This window comes from Zootoca vivipara, chromosome 3 (genome assembly GCF_965207765.1).
Source record: "Zootoca vivipara chromosome 3, rZooViv2.hap1.1, whole genome shotgun sequence".
Taxonomy (NCBI): domain Eukaryota; kingdom Metazoa; phylum Chordata; class Lepidosauria; order Squamata; family Lacertidae; genus Zootoca; species Zootoca vivipara.
The window spans coordinates 117,381,500-117,402,938 of NC_142586.1; the positions used below are offsets into that span (position 1 = coordinate 117,381,500).

At 48.3% G+C, this 21,439-nt stretch overlaps 3 long non-coding RNA genes across 3 annotated transcripts in view; 1 reads left to right on the forward strand and 2 right to left on the reverse strand.

The window, feature by feature from the left end:
- Window positions 1–4,857: 4,857 nt before the first annotated feature.
- On the reverse strand, window positions 4,858–6,663 carry LOC148686492 (uncharacterized). Its single transcript, XR_015949425.1, has 3 exons — window positions 6,511–6,663; window positions 5,758–5,889; window positions 4,858–5,166 (listed from the first exon to the last, which is right to left on the reverse strand). It is a non-coding gene; the product is annotated as an uncharacterized LOC148686492 (long non-coding RNA).
- Window positions 6,664–10,351: 3,688 nt separating this feature from the next.
- Window positions 10,352–21,439, forward strand: part of LOC148686493 (uncharacterized) — a 32,744-nt gene continuing 21,656 nt past the window's right edge. The window contains exon 1 of the long non-coding RNA XR_015949428.1: window positions 10,352–10,567. This is a non-coding gene — a long non-coding RNA (uncharacterized LOC148686493). The remainder of the gene's footprint in view (window positions 10,568–21,439) is intronic.
- On the reverse strand, window positions 17,956–19,815 carry LOC148686494 (uncharacterized). The gene is made up of 3 exons (XR_015949426.1): window positions 19,610–19,815; window positions 18,824–18,955; window positions 17,956–18,246 (listed from the first exon to the last, which is right to left on the reverse strand). It is a non-coding gene; the product is annotated as an uncharacterized LOC148686494 (long non-coding RNA).

The window sequence follows — 21,439 nt, forward strand, 5'->3', positions numbered from 1 at the left end:
GGTTTGTGAAACACATAAATAGAAGAACACAGAGAGGCCGAGACAGGACATGTGGTTAGGATTCCATGGAGACATGAGATTCCTCCATGTGTGCAATATCTTGAAACAGGGCTGGGAAGGTCTGAGCTCTGTGACAGGTATAGGGCTCTATTGATCGACTTGAACCTGCAACCTTTGACAAGCTCCTGCCAACTTCCTTGGCTGTGCAGACAGTATCCAACCAGATGCCCACAAACAGGACCACAGCCCAAATGTGCCTCTTCTTCCCACAGTCTCCTGCCATGACAATGGAGGGAGAACAAAGGCATTGTGATGAGTAGCAGTAGGTAGTCTCCAATATTGTTTGGAGAACCCCCAGGATCCCCATCCCTGTCTTATAGAATTATAGATTTGTAGAGTTGGAAGGGACTGTGAGGGTCATCTAGTCTGGTCCCCTGCAATGCAGGAATCTCAGCTGAAGCCTCCATGACAGATGGCCATCCAACCTCTGCTTAAAAGCCTCCAAGGAAGGAGAGCCACCACCTCCTGAGGGAGACTGTTCCACTGTCAAATAGCTCCTACTGTCAGAAAGTTTTTTCTGAATATTTAGTCAGAATCTCATTTCTTGTAACTTGAAGACATTGGTTTGGGCCCTACTTTCCAGAGCAGCAGAAAACAAGCTTGCTTCATCTTCTGTGTGACAGCCCTTTAGATATTTGAAGGGTGCTATCGTATTTCTTAAGGAAAGGTGAGTTGGAAGCTGTCCAAAACCTTGTGATCATCCCTGGACAGGTGAGGCCCCTTCAGGTGAGTAATTCCAGCCCATCATCTGGGTGACACTCAAGATTTGATGCAGCTGATGCTCTCCTCCCCCTCCTTTCTTGCTTCCATTCCATCATACCTCAATACCTCAAGGAGACCCTCCCCCTGTGAACCTACTGAGACCCTGAAATCATGTGTTCCTCCTCCCCAGATGTCCAGAGGGTGGCAACACAAGAATGGGCATTTTCTGTGATTGTTGGATGAAGTCCTCAGTGTGGTTTGGGGGAATATTGGTTTGTTTGTTTGGTTGTTTTTTTTGTTTATGATGTATTTTGTGTTTTTATGTTGTGAACTGCCCCAAATCTACGATTGAAGGGTGGTATACAAATCAGAATCGGGATCAGGATCAGAATCATACTGTAGCATCCCAGGCTGAAGGAAACTTCACCACGCAGCAATAGAGAAAAGTAAAGTAATTTATTGTTTGCTGACAGCAAACAGTGACTCAGAGGATACTTCCTAAAAAAACTGAGCCCAGGAGCATCAGTGTTCTGGGTTTATATACCTTTTCCAGACAACATTTGGCATCACCAAATGTAAACCAATAAGGCATGGAGACAATAAGCTTCCATATAAAGCACTTCCTTAGAGCTGTGGTTGGTATTCAATGCAAAACAAAAAACCTTACACATCAAGCATCCTGCTGGCCATCAAATAGAATGGCATTTCCGTGTGCTGCTCTGGTTCGCCAGAAGCGGCTTAGTCATGCTGGCCACATGACCCAGAAGCTGTACACTGGCTCCCTTGGCCAAGAACGCGAGATGAGTGCCGCAACCCCAGAGTCGGTCACGACTGGACCTGATGGTCAGGGGTCCCTTTACCTTTAAATGGGAAAATAAAGGTAAAGGTAAAGGTAAAGGGGCCCCTGACCATCAGGTCCAGTCGTGTCCAACTCTGGGGTTGCGGCACTCATCTCCCTTTATTGGCTGAGGGAGCCGGCGTTTGTCCGCAGACAGCTTCCGGGTCATGTGGCCAGCATGACAAAGCTGCTTCTGGTGAACCAGAGCAGTGCATGGAAACGCCGTTTATCTTCCCGCCAGAGCGGTCCCTATTTATCTACTTGCACTTTGATGTGCTTTCAAACTGCTAGGTTGGCAGGAGCTGGGACCGAGCAACGGGAGCTCGCCCCGTTGCAGGGATTCGAACCGCCGACCTTCTGATCAGCAAGCCCTAGGCTCTGTGGTTTAACCCATAGCGCCACCTGAGTCCCAAAAATACCAGGGAAAATAAAAAGGTAAAGGGACCCCTGACCATTAGGTCCTGTCGTGACCGACTCTGGGGTTGCGCGCTCATCTCGCATTATTGGCCGAGGGAGCCGGCGTATAGCTTCCAGGTCATGTGGCCAGCATGACAAAGCCGCTTCTGGCAAACCAGAGCACCACATGGAGACGCCGTTTACCTTCCCGCTGTAGCGGTTCCTATTTATCTACTTGCATTTTGACGTGCTTTCGAACTGCTAGGTTGGCAGGAGCTGGGACCAAGCAACGGGAGCTCACCCCGTCACAGGGATTCGAACCACCGACCTTCTGATCAGCAAGCCCTAGGCTCAGTGGTTTAACCACAGCGCCACCTGCGTCCCTGTCACCAGGGGAAATACCAGGATAATATTAGTGAACCTGATCAAACGCATCTGCTGCCGTGAGTTTAAAAGGGGAATGTTACTCTGCTAATTTGTGAAATTTGTTAACACAATTTGGAATAGGATATAATCAAATAATATATCCTCTCCTGCATCCCTGAACATTCCCGCATCTCTTTCTCTCTATTCCTACGTCACAGTACATATTTCTTCCAGGGAAACCACCACGGAGGGCAGGAACTCCAAAGAACCAGCAGGTGGTGCTCCAGGATCGGTTGCTTGTGGCAGATCGTGTGGCTTGTTATTCTAGAAAAATTGTGGTTGTCTTTTACAGCCCAACTCTCCGTCATAGGACTCAGTATGGGTCAGAGAGGAATGGATGGCAGTAGAAAGCAAGCGAGGAAGGTGTTTCTTTTTCTGTTGCCAACTAAGTTATCCCACTGCAAGGAGCTGAGGATCCAGAAAACAAGGTGTGTAGAAGCTTTCAAAGACTTTAGAAATTGCCCAGCCCCTTAGCCAAAGACCACCCAAAAGCATCATGCAAGCATCACAGAAAGAGGCTGTCTACAACAGAAATTGGAGAGTGTGGCTTGTCTCCTGTCTCTCAAGTTATCTGATAATGGTTGGCACCTGAGCCCCAAGTTCCCAGGCGAACAATAAATCACACTGACACAGAATACTTGGTTTATGGGTTCAAATAGGCCACGACGTTATTGCTTTTAGATGTGAGTGGTTTGGCTTAGGCATTGGGGTGAAGCCAGGCTATATATTGACACCTGCCCATCTGCAGGGAGGCCACGGAAGGGTAAACCACCAATGGGGGTGCCCTATAAATTACGTCAGATAGTGGCATCACCCCGAGGGGTCCCCGCTCTGCCGGCTGATGGGCTGGGGCTGCCACGCAACGCCGCTGATGCAGCCGGCAATGACGTAGGGGGAAGGTAGTGTAACACACACACACACACCGCATGCTGGAAGACTTTGAGGTTCGGCTGTCCGTGCACAACAGCATCCTCCAATATAGAGGACAGCTGATTTTTCCTGCTTTCCTTCTGAGCCATTCTTTTGAGATGGTAAATGCCTTAGTTCTTTAATCCAGTGCATAGGTCTACCCTGTTCATACACAAAATATCCCCTTAAAACAGGATTTGACGCTTTCTCCAAGATACTTCCTTTTGCAGAGAAATATTTGAGGTCATTAAGACTCAAGATGGCTTCAGGATTGCTCTCCTGTACTCTTACAGACATGGGGCTTATATCCTTATACCGGTATGTGCTTACCTTGTTAGGAACATTCGCTTTATTTATGACACCTTTGAATTCTTATGACACTGTATATGGGAGATGGAATTCCAAACGATGTCCTTCCTAAAATTTCTAAAGGCTGCCATTGCAAAGGGCAGCTGACACCAATCCCAGAATGCTCAGAGCCAGGGACAGAGGAAGCTCTCAGACCTACAAAGGGATCCATCTCCTGAGAAACAGCAGCATCAACAATTGCAGTAGGGAAAGGCCCCTGAGCTATTGCAGCCCTGAGTCATTTCAGCCTTTGTAGGTCAAAACCAGCACTTTCAATTGGGTCCAATTCAAAGTTCTTTAGCTTGCACTAGAAGACCCACAGGGACCATTCCAACAATTCTAGGATTCTCTAATTTTGCTCCCTTTTGACCTGGAGGGGGATGTGCTTAGTATTGTTCCCCTGGACTTGGAAGACCTGGATTTAAATCCCCACCTAGCCATGAAGCTCACTGGGTGACCCTGGGCCAGTCACTACATTTCAGCCTAGCCTACCTCACAGGGTTGTTGCAAAGGAGGAGGACCAAGATGATCAAGGTTCTGGAGAAGAAGCCATATGAGGAATGGTTGAGGGAGCTGGGTAGGTTTAGCCTGGAGAAGAGGAGACTTAGAGGAGATATGATATTCATCTTCAAATATCTTAAGGGCTGTCATGTGAAAGGTGGAGCAAGCTTGTTTTCTCCTGCTCTGGAGGGCAGGGCCCAAACCAATGGATTCCAATTCCATGAATGGAGATTCTGACTAACACTAGGAAGATCTTTTTGAAGGAAAAAGTTGCTTGACCGTGGAATGGTATCTCTCAGAAGGTGGTGGACTCTCCTTCAGTGGAGAATTTTAAGCAGAGATTGGATGGCCACCTGTCAGAGATTCTATAACTTGGACTAGTTGACCCTCAGGGTCCCTTCCAACTCTATAATGCTAGGACTCTCCGGTGATAATTGCAATTTTGCTCCATTTCGACCCGGAAGGAGATGTGTCTAGCATTGCTTCCCCCCCCTCCCACCAACTGCCCCCCTGAACCTCCTCCAGAACTAGGCCAATTCCCAAGTCCACTGTGTTGCACAGAAGCACCTGCCAGTTACTCCAAAACCAAAGGAAAGTCACAGGATGGAGAGGAACTGGCAGAGCCCCCACCCCAAACCGGCGCCCCTTTTCATACAAGGCACCCACACAGAGGTTTCCAATGCTTGCATTTATTGAAAGGAAAAGCAAAAGCAAATAAGCAGGCAAATCCCATCCTAAACCCAGTTACAAAGATGTCACCCTCATTGAGCACAGCAGGAGTTGCTCTGGAGTAACCGGGCAGAAAGGATTGGGCTGTTACGGATCCTTCTCAGAATCGCCTTCAGAAGCAGCAGAAGCAGCAGGAGGAGGAGTGAGCAAAGAGTTTCTGCAGAGGTGGAGTCAAGGCAGTTGCATCTCCAGAGAAGAAATGGGACGGCCTTCCTTTCATTTCATCAGAGATGGTGCCCAGTGGGTCTGCTGTAGAGCTGAACAATAGAGAGAGGAAACACAGTGAATATTGGGTGGGTGGGTGTGCTCAAAACAAGCCAGGGACCCCCTGAAGACCAAAGAGCCTAATGCTATCAGAGTTGGGATTTCATGGGGTGTGCGTGTGCGTGTGTGTGTGGCTGAGACCTTAGCTCAGCTGGTTAGAGTTGGTCAGAGTGTGACCTTCTGCTGAATGTGCAGAAGTCGGGAGAGTTCTGCATCCCAAACCCACATGCCTCCTTACACTGTCTGGGGCTGATAATCCAAAACATCTGGTGGCCCCCTGATTGACAAAGGCTGCCCTCTAGGCTTTCAAAAACCTTGTTTCACATGGGGCTTGTTCTCCCGCTCCTGTCTTCTAAGCTCCAAGTGGCTCCCAATGTCATTAGGGAATTCTCAAGGTCAAAACCAAAAACAGTCAATTTAGCATTTGGGAGAATCTTGCAGGTGCCCCCCACCCACCATGACGGTTAAGGGTCAAAGACGGGGGGGGGGAGCAGAGCTGTAAGTCTCAGGCCTTTGGGGTCATGTCTCTTTGAGATGTTCCAGACTTATTTCCAGACACAGGTATGGTTTTGCATCTAACTCACCTTAGGTGCCCTTGCAGCAAGGCCTGTCTCCCGAACACTTCGAAATCTCTTTCTCGCCTTTGTTGCAGGTTTTTCTGCAGGTGCCCCCATTCTGTTGGCATTCCTGGGTGGGACGTGTAGCTCCGGTGAAATCTGTAGGGGAAAGCGAAGAGAAGAGCCAACTACCGTAAGAGAGGGAGATGCAACTACAGGACCAAGGAGAGGATCTACCTGGGAAGGCTGCTCTGTCTCCCAGGACTGGCCTTCCACAGCTGGTGCAGGATGATTGCACGGAAGGGGGCTGGGATGGAGAGTGAGACCCTCCCCCTCCCCCCTGCCCCGTCAGAAGGAGGGCTAACTCAAGGTAATCACTGGCTTCCCTGGGGGCCACTGGAAACCTTGGAGAGAGAAGTTCTCTTGCCCAGGGAACTGGCCCACTCTCTTCCCCACCACAAAGCTAAATGCCCTGAAATATGTTATTACAGATTTCCTAGCAACAGCTTCTTTGGATCAGATTCCATATTTTAGGATTGGGATGACAATCAGATCCCAAGAGCTTGGCTGCTGGATCAGGCCAAAGGGGACTCATCAAGTCCATCAACCTGGTCTCACAGTGGCCAACCAGATGCCTCATTAGGGAAGCTCTCAAGGGGGACAGAGGGGCAAGAAGACTCTACACCCTTCCCTTTGGGATTCCCTGCAAGTGATATTCAGAGGCAGGTTTAAAAGGAATAAAGCGGAGAGCTGTGGGTCTCAGAGAAGAAGAAGCCCTACCTGGAGCCAGCAGCATCAAGAAGAGGAAGGCGAGAGAGAGGATGCAGAAGATCTTCATGGCTGGAGGTTGGTGGGAATCCTGGAGATGCCTGAAGCCAAGTGGAAGAGCAGATGTCTGGGGAAGGAGAGGTCCCTCTACTTATAGGTGGATGGAGGACTGATGAAACCTTGTGGGAACCCAAATGTCTTTTACAGGATACATGTCACAATCCTTGCGGGGCAGAAGAAGATGAGAATTGCCGTCTGGATTTGAGTAATGCTCTTGTGCAAAACCACATGTGGAAGAAGGACCACAAACCAGGCTAGTGTCACTGACTGACAAAGAGAAGCAGGGGGAATTGTTTCTGAAACTATGCCACTGGAGAATTAATTTCCCAGCTATGCATTGAGTTTACCATGACGTTAATAGAGGAAAAGCAGGTTCTTGGGGGGAGGAGAGGGCTATCTGGGCTCCTGGCCCCCAGGGCTCTGTTTTCCCTCCACTGCTGGTGTCTGAAGGTCTCTGAACTCCAGTTGCTCACAATCACAAGCGAGGGCATGGCTGTTTCTCACGTGTGTTTCTGGTAGCCTTCTTGTTACCTACCATTCCCAACAATGGTTGACTCTTGCAGGCTGCTGGTTTTGCAGAGTTAAGGTTTCTTCAGATAATGCATTTTAAAAAGATCCATCTCAGCACACAGTTAAAGAATGGAGTTTGCTCCTACCAGAGATAGCGCCACCAAATTAGATAGTTTTGAAAGGCTCTTCTTTGTGGGTTATCAATGGCTACTGGTACCCCGCTGTATGGGTTTGGGTACCCGTTATGTGACTGGAGAACCGCCTTGGAAAATTCAAAGAGTCAATTTGGAAGGATGATTCTATTCCGTTTCACGTACTGTTGTGGAAAGTGCAAGTTAGCTGGTCAGACCTTTAATTTCCAGCTGAATTTAATGTCTCCCATTTCCCTGCCAAAAACTCAAAAAGGACCCCACTGGCAAGCAATCCATTGAAGAATGACAGTGTGATTTCTTAGCATCCTTTTGAGGTCATGCCTTTCCTTTTCCATATTTGGAGGACAAATAGCGGGGAAATTGAAAGGCATATCTTCTCAGAGATTCTTACAGTTTGCTTCAACCTTGCATTTCAATGTTTGATGAGGACCAAAAAAGGGGCTTATTTATAAATAAATTAATATCCATATGTCATTCTTTTATCCCCATTTTTGGTTTATTTTGGATGCTGAAGGTTATTTGCTATTGCCCCCTCATGAGGGTTGAAGGAATGATTCTTCAACATCAACTTCGTTGGACTGGTCATGTGGTTTAGATGCCTGGTTATCGTCTTCCAAACAACTGCTCCATTCCCAACTTCAGAATGGAAAGTGAAAAGCTGGTGGACAACAAAAGAAGTGTCCACTGTGGCAGAGAGCGAGAACGCCAGTCTGGAAGTCTTTGTTGGGATGGGGACCAAAGGGGGAAGATGGGAGATCTGGACACAGGTCACATCACAGCCTTCACCAACCTGGTGCCCTCCAGATGTTTGGGGCTACTACTCCCATCGCCTCATGGAGGACCATGTGAGGCTGAGGCTGGTGGGAGTTTTAGCAGTACTATGCCGCTTGCTTGTGAAAACAGCCTCCCATTGGTTTACAAAAGAGAGTGTGAGCTTGTGGGAGAGAGCAAGGGGTGCTGGACTAGACAGGCCTTCGGGCTGGTCCGTTTCAGGGATCCTCTCGTGCTAAGTCCTTCAGATCCACATCTCATACCATCATGTCCGCCTGGGCTTTCTCACCACCATCTGTAACTCAATGGCTTGTCTCCAACTTCACAAATTGAATCCCGATTCCTCTCCTCTCCCTGGACAGTGGTGAGGAACCCATCTCTGCCCCAGGAACCACCAAAATCTGATCTGGAGAGTCATTCCAATCTTTAGAGCAGATTTTGAGGTGCCTGGGGGGAGTCTTCAGGGGAGAGGAGGAAATGTCCTATACCAAGCACAAATCTCTTGCCTGAAGAGGACAGCAGCCTTGGAAATAACCCAATCATTCCAGCACCTAACTGTGCCATTGCCCTCAATCAGACTCCACATCCATTTTTCCAAAGAAAGGGCAAGTTAAACCCTCCTTTCCCAAATGGTCTGAATGTGTGTGTTGTGCTGTTTGCATTTTACTTGTAGTGCTGAAGCAACACTTGGTTATGATATTCTTGGCAAGGGCAGGCATTGGAATGACATTGTGTGCACTGTTGTTAATTTATGTGTCCATGGGAGAGAGATGGGGGCTCAAAAGTGAGGATCACAGTCTCAAATTATTCTGGGGGCGGAATATTAGTGCCAGTCGTGAGCTGTTGCTCTGTGTCATGGAAATAGCATGTGAAAATGAATTTCATCCAGGGAAATTGCCCTGCCAAAATCTGCAAATCTGGCAAAATGACAGACAGACAATTCCAGGATTTCTATGATGAATGCCATTTTGCTCCATTTTGACCTGGCATTGCTATTCCCCACTCTCACCAACCTCCCCCCCCACCTCCTTCTGATCTGGGCCAATTCCACTGCATTGCTTGGAAGCAGCCACCTGTTACTTCACACACCTTTGCTGCCTGTGGACATCGATGATCATGGAGCAATATTTGTCTGACTTGGAGCCAGACATGGTGAGGAAACACAACTCAGCGGTGAGACCACAGGCTCCCCACCTTGCCTGCTGCTTCTTGCACTTCAGCCTCTTGGGAAAGGATGCTGAAGACATCCCCTATCTGTGTAGGTTGCAGAAGATGAGCAGGTGCCCTGTACGTTTCACAGGACAGAACGCAGTATATGGGAACATCAGAAGAGACACCCTTTGCCCTGGCTGTGCTTGGTTGAGCAATGACACTCTCCTCTCCATAATGCGAAGGCTGTCGAGCAGCTGAATCTGTGGGGCAGGTTGAGTGTGGGAAAGGTGGAAGAGACAAGGATGTTTCATTATGGGAGGTAAGGTGGATTCAGTTTGATGGGGACATCGGGTGAAGCTGAATGTCGGGAGATTCAGGAGATGTAAAAGAAAGGACTTTTTCATTCAGTGTACAGTGGTACCTCGGTTTACAAACACAATTGGTTCCGGAAGTCTGTACTTAACCTGAAGCGTACTTAACCTGAAGCGAACTTTCCCATTGAAAGTAATGGAAAGTGAATTAATTCGTTCCAAGACAGGTCCACGGAGTACTTAAACTGAAAATACTCAAACCGAGGCGTACTTAAGCCGAGGTATGACTGTATAGTTAAATACAGAACTCACTTCAAAAAGAGGCAATGAGGACCAGCAAGTTGCATGACTTTAAAAGCAGATTGGGCAAACTCATGACTTGAGATGCCTTTCAATGGCATGGCAACTTGCCATGATGGCTTCTTCCTGCCTCTTCCTGGAAATGGCACTTAGGGCCACAGTTGTGACCAGCATCCATCCATATCCTACACAGAAGGCCTTTTCAAAACCATCTAAGGTGGCAGCTAACAGTGATTGAGCTCGCGAATGGATTGCCCTTTAAAAACTGGGTACATCATGCTGCCCAACTGATGGGCAAATATGACCTCTCAGTGACTGAGCCAGCAGAAACAAAATTTGGGAGCAACAGCAACCCCCTTGCTTCTGATTCTGAGGACTGGAGTTCAGAGGCCAACAGTTGAGGGAGAACATAGCCATGGTGGCCAGGAGCCCTGATAGCGCTCTCCTCCAAGAAATAAAATATTTGTAATCTCAATGCATTCTTGGAAAATTCCTTCATCAAGGGCACCATTTTACAAACAACCCAATTTCCTCTCTTTGCCGGTCATTTTTCCATATGTGGTTCTGCACAAGAACATTACAGAAATCCGGACGGCTCTTCTCATGTTCTTCTGCCCTGCAGGGCTTGCAACATCAATCCTGTAAGAGATATTTTGCTTCCCACAAGGTTTCCACAGTCCTCCATCCACCTACAAATAGGGGGACCTCTTCTACTTGGCTTCTGGCATCTCCAGGATTCCCACCAACCTCCAGACATGAAGATCTTCTGCCTCCTCTCTCTCGCCTTCCTCTTCTTGATGCTGCTGGCTCCAGGTATGACCTTCTTCTCAGATGCTATCTCTGAACTCCATACCTCTCATATTTATTCCTTTTAAACCTGCCTCTTAACACCACTTGCAGGAAACCCCAAAGGGATGGGTGTGGAGTCCTCTTGCCCCTATGTCCTCCTTGAGAACTTCCCAAATGGGGCTTCTGGTTGGCCACTGTGAGACCAGGTTGATGGACTTGATGAGTCCCCTTTGGCCTGATCCAGCAGCCAAGCTCTTGGGATCTGATTGTCATCCCAATCCTAAAATATGGAATCCGATCCAAAGAAGCTGACAAATCCCGCAGGGATTGACAAATCCCGCAGGGCCCTAGTCTGCTGAGACAGAGCGTTCCACCAGGTAGGGCGCAGTACTGAGAAGGCCTTGGTCCTGGTCGAGGCCAGCCTAACTACCTTGTGACCCGGGATCTCCAGTATGTTATTATTTGTGGACCTTAATGTCTTCTGCGGGGCATACTGGGAGAGGCGGTCCCGTAGGTACGAGGGTCCTAAGCCGCATAAGGCTTACTCGCTGTAATTCTAATCCTAAAACCAGGAATATAATCCATAGGAATTGCCTTGGCTCAGACCTTTTGCTGAAGGTGCAGGCAGGAGGGGAAGGGTCTCTCTCTCCACCCCAGACCCTTTCCCTGCATTCATCCTGCACCAGCTGTCCCCCTCCAGGTTTCTTGCCTCGCAGGGTTATTAGGGAAGAAGAACTGAAGCTGTAGAAGGTCAGTTCTGGGGGTGCAGAGCTGGCTTCAAATGGTTCTTTCTCCTCCCCCAGATTTCATCAGAGCCCAAAATCCCAATGAAGAATGTCGCCTTGCCGGTGGGAGCTGCCATTATTTTAGGTGCTGGAAAGGCAAAACAGAAATTGCTAAATGCACAGGAAGCAAAGTTTGTTGCCGTTAAGGTGAGTTAGATCAAATTATAACTGTGTCTCAAAGAGAGGTGACTGTGTCTCAAAGCGAGGCGACTTACAGCTCTGTTTCCACCCACAGTCACAACTTCTCTTAGCCTGGAAAGAAAAGGGGTCTTTGGCTGACCCCTTCCTCAGATAGCAAAGGCATTCCACGTGAAGCATCTCTGTAAAGGTTGTTTTTGTATCACAGAACTGTTGAGTTGGAAGGGAACCCACACATCCCACAATGGCTGGGAGGGAAAGGGTTAAGTGTTCTGCTCAAATTTGTCATGGCTCATCACACATTGAGACTGAATCCGGATCTGCACTACTTACGGGCTCCTGTTCCTCTATTAAAGAAACATAGTCTCACAGAATGGTAGAGTTGGAAGGGACTCCAAGAGTCCTCTAGTCCAACCCCCTGCAATGCAGGGATCTCAGGTAAAGCATTCCTGACAGATGGCCATCAAACCTCTGCTTGAAAACTCCAAGGAGGGAGGGTCCACAACCTCCTGACGGAGACCGTTCCTCTATCAATCAGCTCTTACCATCAGAAAATTATTCGTGATGTTTAGCCGCAATCTCCTTTCATCAAGCCCTCCCATATGCTGCCTTTTGTCCATCCCTTTCCACACGATCTCTCAATCACAAGGTCCCAATCCCATCTCATGCTGCCAGCATTCAAAGTATTAGCCATCAGGACTTGCCTTTATGTTAGGGAGTGACTGCTTCATTCACCAACCAGATCCTGAAAACTATTGCATGTCTGTTAGATTCTCTCCACCTGCTCAGTTCCATGTTCCGGTTTAGGGGCCCCTGCCCTTGTAGTACTTTCTCTCCAGGAGCTGAGAAATAATAACTCAAAAAGCAAGCAGGCCAGCTTTTGGCAACCCTGACATCTCATTTTCTACCAACTGAGGACTGCAACTCCCAGCAGCCCCAAGCTACATGGTCATGTGATGGTGGGTATAGATGGGCCGGCTTGGGAGCAGGATGGAGACACACACACACCCCAAACACACACACACACTTTTAGCTGGAGGTCTGAAACAAACCCTCTGTGTGCAATTTGAGCACCTACAACAGCCAGCTCTTCAGCCTCCCAGTTGGGGTCACTGGTTTGGGTTTTCAGCATCCATATTAACAGTGTTTCCTCCTCTCATAGGCAACATACCTGTCAACTTTCGGGTTTGAAAATAAGGAAATCAGCAACCTCACCTGTCCCAGGGACAGTCTACAGTATATCTAACAATCCAGGATAGCAGTGGGAAACAGAACTGGAATAAGGGAGCTTCCCGCAAAAAAAGGGAGGGTTGACAGCTATGACAGGCAAGTAACTCTACAAATCTCCTGTGCAAAACCTCTGGTGAAAGGAAGACCGCCCTCCTCTCCTCTGATGTGCAGCTGCCTTGACTAGACCCCCCATCTCTGCTGGGGAAGAAACCGCTTTGCTTGATGCTGCTGAAGGCGATTCTGGGAAGGAGTCAAGAGGGAGCCGTCCTGTCTGCCTGTCTACTCATGAGAATCTCAATGCATTCTTTTTAATAAATGCAAGCATTGGAAACCTTTGTGTAGGTCCATGTTGTTAAAATGTGTGCTGGGTCTTGTTTTCTGTTGCACTATAATATCTGGTTTGTGAAACACATAAATAGAAGAACACAGAGAGGCCGAGACAGGACATGTGGTTAGGATTCCATGGAGACATGAGATTCCTCCATGTGTGCAATATCTTGAAACAGGGCTGGGAAGGTCTGAGCTCTGTGACAGGTATAGGGCTCTATTGATCGACTTGAACCTGCAACCTTTGACAAGCTCCTGCCAACTTCCTTGGCTGTGCAGACAGTATCCAACCAGATGCCCACAAACAGGACCACAGCCCAAATGTGCCTCTTCTTCCCACAGTCTCCTGCCATGACAATGGAGGGAGAACAAAGGCATTGTGATGAGTAGCAGTAGGTAGTCTCCAATATTGTTTGGAGAACCCCCAGGATCCCCATCCCTGTCTTATAGAATTATAGATTTGTAGAGTTGGAAGGGACTGTGAGGGTCATCTAGTCTGGTCCCCTGCAATGCAGGAATCTCAGCTGAAGCCTCCATGACAGATGGCCATCCAACCTCTGCTTAAAAGCCTCCAAGGAAGGAGAGCCACCACCTCCTGAGGGAGACTGTTCCACTGTCAAATAGCTCCTACTGTCAGAAAGTTTTTTCTGAATATTTAGTCAGAATCTCATTTCTTGTAACTTGAAGACATTGGTTTGGGCCCTACTTTCCAGAGCAGCAGAAAACAAGCTTGCTTCATCTTCTGTGTGACAGCCCTTTAGATATTTGAAGGGTGCTATCGTATTTCTTAAGGAAAGGTGAGTTGGAAGCTGTCCAAAACCTTGTGATCATCCCTGGACAGGTGAGGCCCCTTCAGGTGAGTAATTCCAGCCCATCATCTGGGTGACACTCAAGATTTGATGCAGCTGATGCTCTCCTCCCCCTCCTTTCTTGCTTCCATTCCATCATACCTCAATACCTCAAGGAGACCCTCCCCCTGTGAACCTACTGAGACCCTGAAATCATGTGTTCCTCCTCCCCAAGATGTCCAGAGGGTGGCAACACAAGAATGGGCATTTTCTGTGATTGTTGGATGAAGTCCTCAGTGTGGTTTGGGGGAGATATTGGTTTGTTTGTTTGGTTGTTTTTTTTGTTTATGATGTATTTTGTGTTTTTATGTTGTGAACTGCCCCAAAATCTACGATTGAAGGGTGGTATACAAATCAGAATCGGGATCAGGATCAGAATCATACTGTAGCATCCCAGGCTGAAGGAAACTTCACCACGCAGCAATAGAGAAAAGTAAAGTAATTTATTGTTTGCTGACAGCAAACAGTGACTCAGAGGATACTTCCTAAAAAAACTGAGCCCAGGAGCATCAGTGTTCTGGGTTTATATACCTTTTCCAGACAACATTTGGCATCACAAATGTAAACCAATAAGGCATGGAGACAATAAGCTTCCATATAAAGCACTTCCTTAGAGCTGTGGTTGGTATTCAATGCAAAACAAAAAAACCTTACACATCAAGCATCCTGCTGGCCATCAAATAGAATGGCATTTCCGTGTGCTGCTCTGGTTCGCCAGAAGCGGCTTAGTCATGCTGGCCACATGACCCAGAAGCTGTACACTGGCTCCCTTGGCCAAGAACGCGAGATGAGTGCCGCAACCCCAGAGTCGGTCACGACTGGACCTGATGGTCAGGGGTCCCTTTACCTTTAAATGGGAAAATAAAGGTAAAGGTAAAGGTAAAGGGGCCCCTGACCATCAGGTCCAGTCGTGTCCAACTCTGGGGTTGCGGCACTCATCTCCCTTTATTGGCTGAGGGAGCCGGCGTTTGTCCGCAGACAGCTTCCGGGTCATGTGGCCAGCATGACAAAGCTGCTTCTGGTGAACCAGAGCAGTGCATGGAAACGCCGTTTATCTTCCCGCCAGAGCGGTCCCTATTTATCTACTTGCACTTTGATGTGCTTTCAAACTGCTAGGTTGGCAGGAGCTGGGACCGAGCAACGGGAGCTCGCCCCGTTGCAGGGATTCGAACCGCCGACCTTCTGATCAGCAAGCCCTAGGCTCTGTGGTTTAACCCATAGCGCCACCTGAGTCCCAAAAATACCAGGGAAAATAAAAAGGTAAAGGGACCCCTGACCATTAGGTCCTGTCGTGACCGACTCTGGGGTTGCGCGCTCATCTCGCATTATTGGCCGAGGGAGCCGGCGTATAGCTTCCAGGTCATGTGGCCAGCATGACAAAGCCGCTTCTGGCAAACCAGAGCACCACATGGAGACGCCGTTTACCTTCCCGCTGTAGCGGTTCCTATTTATCTACTTGCATTTTGACGTGCTTTCGAACTGCTAGGTTGGCAGGAGCTGGGACCAAGCAACGGGAGCTCACCCCGTCACAGGGATTCGAACCACCGACCTTCTGATCAGCAAGCCCTAGGCTCAGTGGTTTAACCACAGCGCCACCTGCGTCCCTGTCACCAGGGGAAATACCAGGATAATATTAGTGAACCTGATCAAACGCATCTGCTGCCGTGAGTTTAAAAGGGGAATGTTACTCTGCTAATTTGTGAAATTTGTTAACACAATTTGGAATAGGATATAATCAAATAATATATCCTCTCCTGCATCCCTGAACATTCCCGCATCTCTTTCTCTCTATTCCTACGTCACAGTACATATTTCTTCCAGGGAAACCACCACGGAGGGCAGGAACTCCAAAGAACCAGCAGGTGGTGCTCCAGGATCGGTTGCTTGTGGCAGATCGTGTGGCTTGTTATTCTAGAAAAATTGTGGTTGTCTTTTACAGCCCAACTCTCCGTCATAGGACTCAGTATGGGTCAGAGAGGAATGGATGGCAGTAGAAAGCAAGCGAGGAAGGTGTTTCTTTTTCTGTTGCCAACTAAGTTATCCCACTGCAAGGAGCTGAGGATCCAGAAAACAAGGTGTGTAGAAGCTTTCAAAGACTTTAGAAATTGCCCAGCCCCTTAGCCAAAGACCACCCAAAAGCATCATGCAAGCATCACAGAAAGAGGCTGTCTACAACAGAAATTGGAGAGTGTGGCTTGTCTCCTGTCTCTCAAGTTATCTGATAATGGTTGGCACCTGAGCCCCAAGTTCCCAGGCGAACAATAAATCACACTGACACAGAATACTTGGTTTATGGGTTCAAATAGGCCACGACGTTATTGCTTTTAGATGTGAGTGGTTTGGCTTAGGCATTGGGGTGAAGCCAGGCTATATATTGACACCTGCCCATCTGCAGGGAGGCCACGGAAGGGTAAACCACCAATGGGGGTGCCCTATAAATTACGTCAGATAGTGGCATCACCCCGAGGGGTCCCCGCTCTGCCGGCTGATGGGCTGGGGCTGCCACGCAACGCCGCTGATGCAGCCGGCAATGACGTAGGGGGAAGGTAGTGTAACACACACACACACACCGCATGCTGGAAGACTTTGAGGTTCGGCTGTCCGTGCACAACAGCATCCTCCAATATAGAGGACAGCTGATTTTTCCTGCTTTCCTTCTGAGCCATTCTTTTGAGATGGTAAATGCCTTAGTTCTTTAATCCAGTGCATAGGTCTACCCTGTTCATACACAAAATATCCCCTTAAAACAGGATTTGACGCTTTCTCCAAGATACTTCCTTTTGCAGAGAAATATTTGAGGTCATTAAGACTCAAGATGGCTTCAGGATTGCTCTCCTGTACTCTTACAGACATGGGGCTTATATCCTTATACCGGTATGTGCTTACCTTGTTAGGAACATTCGCTTTATTTATGACACCTTTGAATTCTTATGACACTGTATATGGGAGATGGAATTCCAAACGATGTCCTTCCTAAAATTTCTAAAGGCTGCCATTGCAAAGGGCAGCTGACACCAATCCCAGAATGCTCAGAGCCAGGGACAGAGGAAGCTCTCAGACCTACAAAGGGATCCATCTCCTGAGAAACAGCAGCATCAACAATTGCAGTAGGGAAAGGCCCCTGAGCTATTGCAGCCCTGAGTCATTTCAGCCTTTGTAGGTCAAAACCAGCACTTTCAATTGGGTCCAATTCAAAGTTCTTTAGCTTGCACTAGAAGACCCACAGGGACCATTCCAACAATTCTAGGATTCTCTAATTTTGCTCCCTTTTGACCTGGAGGGGGATGTGCTTAGTATTGTTCCCCTGGACTTGGAAGACCTGGATTTAAATCCCCACCTAGCCATGAAGCTCACTGGGTGACCCTGGGCCAGTCACTACATTTCAGCCTAGCCTACCTCACAGGGTTGTTGCAAAGGAGGAGGACCAAGATGATCAAGGTTCTGGAGAAGAAGCCATATGAGGAATGGTTGAGGGAGCTGGGTAGGTTTAGCCTGGAGAAGAGGAGACTTAGAGGAGATATGATATTCATCTTCAAATATCTTAAGGGCTGTCATGTGAAAGGTGGAGCAAGCTTGTTTTCTCCTGCTCTGGAGGGCAGGGCCCAAACCAATGGATTCCAATTCCATGAATGGAGATTCTGACTAACACTAGGAAGATCTTTTTGAAGGAAAAAGTTGCTTGACCGTGGAATGGTATCTCTCAGAAGGTGGTGGACTCTCCTTCAGTGGAGAATTTTAAGCAGAGATTGGATGGCCACCTGTCAGAGATTCTATAACTTGGACTAGTTGACCCTCAGGGTCCCTTCCAACTCTATAATGCTAGGATTCTCCGGTGATAATTGCAATTTTGCTCCATTTCGACCCGGAAGGAGATGTGTCTAGCATTGCTTCCCCCCCTCCCACCAACTGTCCCCCTGAACCTCCTCCAGAACTAGGCCAATTCCCAAGTCCACTGTCTTGCACAGAAGCACATGCCAGTTACTCCAAAACCAAAGGAAAGTCACAGGATGGAGAGGAACTGGCAGAGCCCCCACCCCAACCCGGCGCCCCTTTTCATACAAGGCACCCACACAGAGGTTTCCAATGCTTGCATTTATTGAAAGGAAAAGCAAAAGCAAATAAGCAGGCAAATCCCATCCTAAACCCAGTTACAAAGATGTCACCCTCACTGAGCACAGCAGGAGTTGCTCTGGAGTAACCGGGCAGAAAGGATTGGGCTGTTACGGATCCGTCTCAGAACCGCCTTCAGAAGCAGCAGCAGTGAGCAAAGAGTTTCTGCAGAGGTGGAGTCAAGGCAGTTGCATCTGCAGAGAAAAAATGGGGTGGTCTTCCTTTCATTTCATCAGAGATGGTGCCCAGTGGGTCTGCTGTGGAGCTGAACAATAAAGAGAGGAAACACTGTGAATATGGGAGGGGGGAGGGTGCTCAAAACAAGGCAGGGACCCCCTGAAGACCAAAGAGCCTAATGCTTTCATAGTTGGGATTTCATGGGGCATATGTGTGTGAGAGAGAGACCTTAGTTCAGCTGGTTAGAGTTGGTCAGAGTGTGACCTTCTGCTGAATGTGCAGAAGTCGGGAGAGTTCTGCATCCCAAACCCACATGCCTCCTTACACCATCTGGGGCTGGTAATCCAAAACATCTGGTGGCCCCCCTGATTGACCATGGCTTCCCCCTATGCTTTCAAAAACCTTGTTTCACGTGGGGCTTGTTCTCCCCCTCCTGTCTTCTAAGCTCCAAGTGGCTCCCAATGTCATTAGGGAATTCTCAAGGTCCAAACCAAAAACAGTCAATTTAGCATTTGGGAGAAACTAGCAGGTGCCCCCCACCCGCCATGATGGTTAAGGGTCAAAGGCGGGGGGGGGGAGCAGAGTTGTAACTCTTTGGGGTCGTGTCTCTTTGAGATGTTCCAGACTTATTTCCAGACACAGGTATGGTTTTGCATTGAACTCACCTTAGGTGCCCTTGCAGCAAGGCCTGTCTCCCGAACACTTCGAAATCTCTTTCTAGCCTTTGTTGCAGGTTTTTCTGCAGGTGCCCCCGTTCTGTTGGCATTCCTGGGTGGGACGTGTAGCTCCGGTGAAATCTGTAGGGGAAAGCGAAGAGAAGAGCCAACTAAGAGAGGGAGATGCAAGTACAGTACCAAGGAGAGGATCTACCTGAGAAGGCTGCTCTGTCTCCCAGGAATGGCCTTCCACAGCTTCCACCCTTTGTGCTGGCCAGGACATTTGGAGGGCACCAGGTTGGGGGAGGCTGGTGCAGGATGAATGCAGGGAAGGGGGCTGGGATGGAGAGTGAGACCCTCCCCCCCTGCCCCTTCAGAAGGAGGGCTGACTCAAGGTAATCTTTGGAGAGAGAAGTTCTCTTGCCCAGGGAACTGGCCCACTCTCTTCCCCACCACAAAGCTAAATGCCCTGAAATATCTTATTAAAGTTTTTCTAGCAACAGCTTCTTTGGATCAGATTCCATATTTTAGGATTGGGATGACAATCAGTTCCCAAGAGCTTGGCTGCTGGATCAGGCCAAAGGGGACTCATCAAGTCCATCAACCTGGTCTCACAGTGGCCAACCAGATGCCCCATTAGGGAAGCTCTCAAGGGGGACAGGGGGGAGGGGAAGAAGACTCTACACCCTTCCCTTTGGGATTCCCTGCAAGTGATATTCAGAGGCAGATTTAAAAGGAATAAAGCGGAGAGCTGTGGATCTCAGAGAAGAAGAAGCATCTGAGATAAAGCCATACCTGGAGCCAGCAGCATCAAGAAGAGGAAGGTGAGAGAGAGGATGCAGAAGATCTTCATGGCTGGAGGTTGGTGGGAATCCTGGAGATGCCTGAAGCCAAGTGGAAGAGCAGTTGACTGGGGAAGGAGAGGTCACCCTACTTATAGGTGGATGGAGGCCTGATGAAACCTTGTGGGAAGCCAAATGTCTTTTACAGCATAGATGTCACAATCCCTGCGGGACAGAAGAAGATGAGAATTGCCGTCTGGATTTGAGTAATGCTCTTGTGCAAAACCACATGTGGAAGAAGGACCACAAACCAGGCTAGTGTCACTGACTGAGAAAGAGAAGCACAGGGAATTGTTTCTGAAACTATGCCACTGGAGAATTAATTTCCCAGCTATGCATTGAGTTTACCATGACGTTAATAGAGGAAAAGCAGGTTCTTGGGGGGAGGAGAGGGCTACCAGGGCTCCTGGCCCCCAGGGCTCTGTTTTCCCTCCACTGCTGGAGCCTGAAGGTCTCTGAACTCCAGTTGCTCACAATCACAAGCGAGGGCATGGCTGTTTCTCAAATGTGTGTTTCTGGTAGCCTTCTTGTTACCTACCATTCCCAACAATGGTTGACTCTTGCAGGCTGCTGGTTTTGCAGAGTTAAGGTTTCTTCAGATAATGCATTTTAAAAAGATCCATCTCTGCACACAGTTAAAGAATGGAGTTTGCTCCTACCAGAGATAGCGCCACCAAATTAGATGGTTCTGAAAGGCTCTTCTTTGTGGGTTATCAATGGCTACTGGTACCCCGCTGTATGGGTTTGGGTACCCGTTATGTGACTGGAGAACCGCCTTGGAAACTTCAAAGAGTCAATTTGGAAGGATGATTCTGTTCCGTTTCACGTACTGTTGTGGAAAGTGCAAGTTAGCTGGTCAGACCTTTCATTTCCAGCTGAATTTAATGTCTCCCATTTCCCTGCCAAAAACTCAAAAAGGACCCCACTGGCAAGCAATCCATTGAAGAATGACTGTGATTTCTTAGCATCCTTTTGAGGTCATGCCTTTCCTTTTCCATATTTGGAGAACAAATAGTGGGGAAATTGAAAGGCATATCTTCTCAGAGATTCTTACAGTTTGCTTCAACTTTGCATTTCAACGTTTGATGAGGGCCAGAAAAGGGGCTTATTTATAAATAAATTAATATCCATATGTCATTCTTTTATCCCCATTTTTGGTTTATTTTGGATGCTAAAAGTTCTTTGCTATTGCCCCCTCATGAGGGTTGAAGCAATGATTCCTCAACATCAACTTCGTTGGAGTGGTCATGTGGTTTAGATGCCTGATTATCGTCTTCCAAACAATTGCTCCATTCCCAACTTCAGAATGGAAAGTGAAAAGCTGGTGGACAACAAAAGAAGTCTCCACTGTGACAGAGAGCGAGAACGCCAGTCTGGAAGTCCTTGTTGGGATGGGGACCAAAGGGGGAAGATGGGAGATCTGGACACAGGTCACATCACAGGCTTCACCAACCTGGTGCCCTCCAGATGTTTGGGGCTACTACTCCCATCGCCTCATGCAGGACCATGTGAGGCTGAGGCTGGTGGGAATTTTTGCAGTACTATGCCGCTTGCTTGTGAAAACAGCCTCCCATTGGTTTACAAAAGAGAGTGTGAGCTTGTGGGAGAGAGCAAGGGGTGCTGGACTAGACAGGCCTTCGGGCTGGTCCGTTTCAGGGATCCTCTCGTGCTAAGTCCTTCAGATCCACATCTCATACCATCATTTCCGCCTGGGCTTTCTCACCACCATCTGCAACTCAATGGCTTGTCTCCAACTTCACAAATTGAATCCTGATTCCTCTCC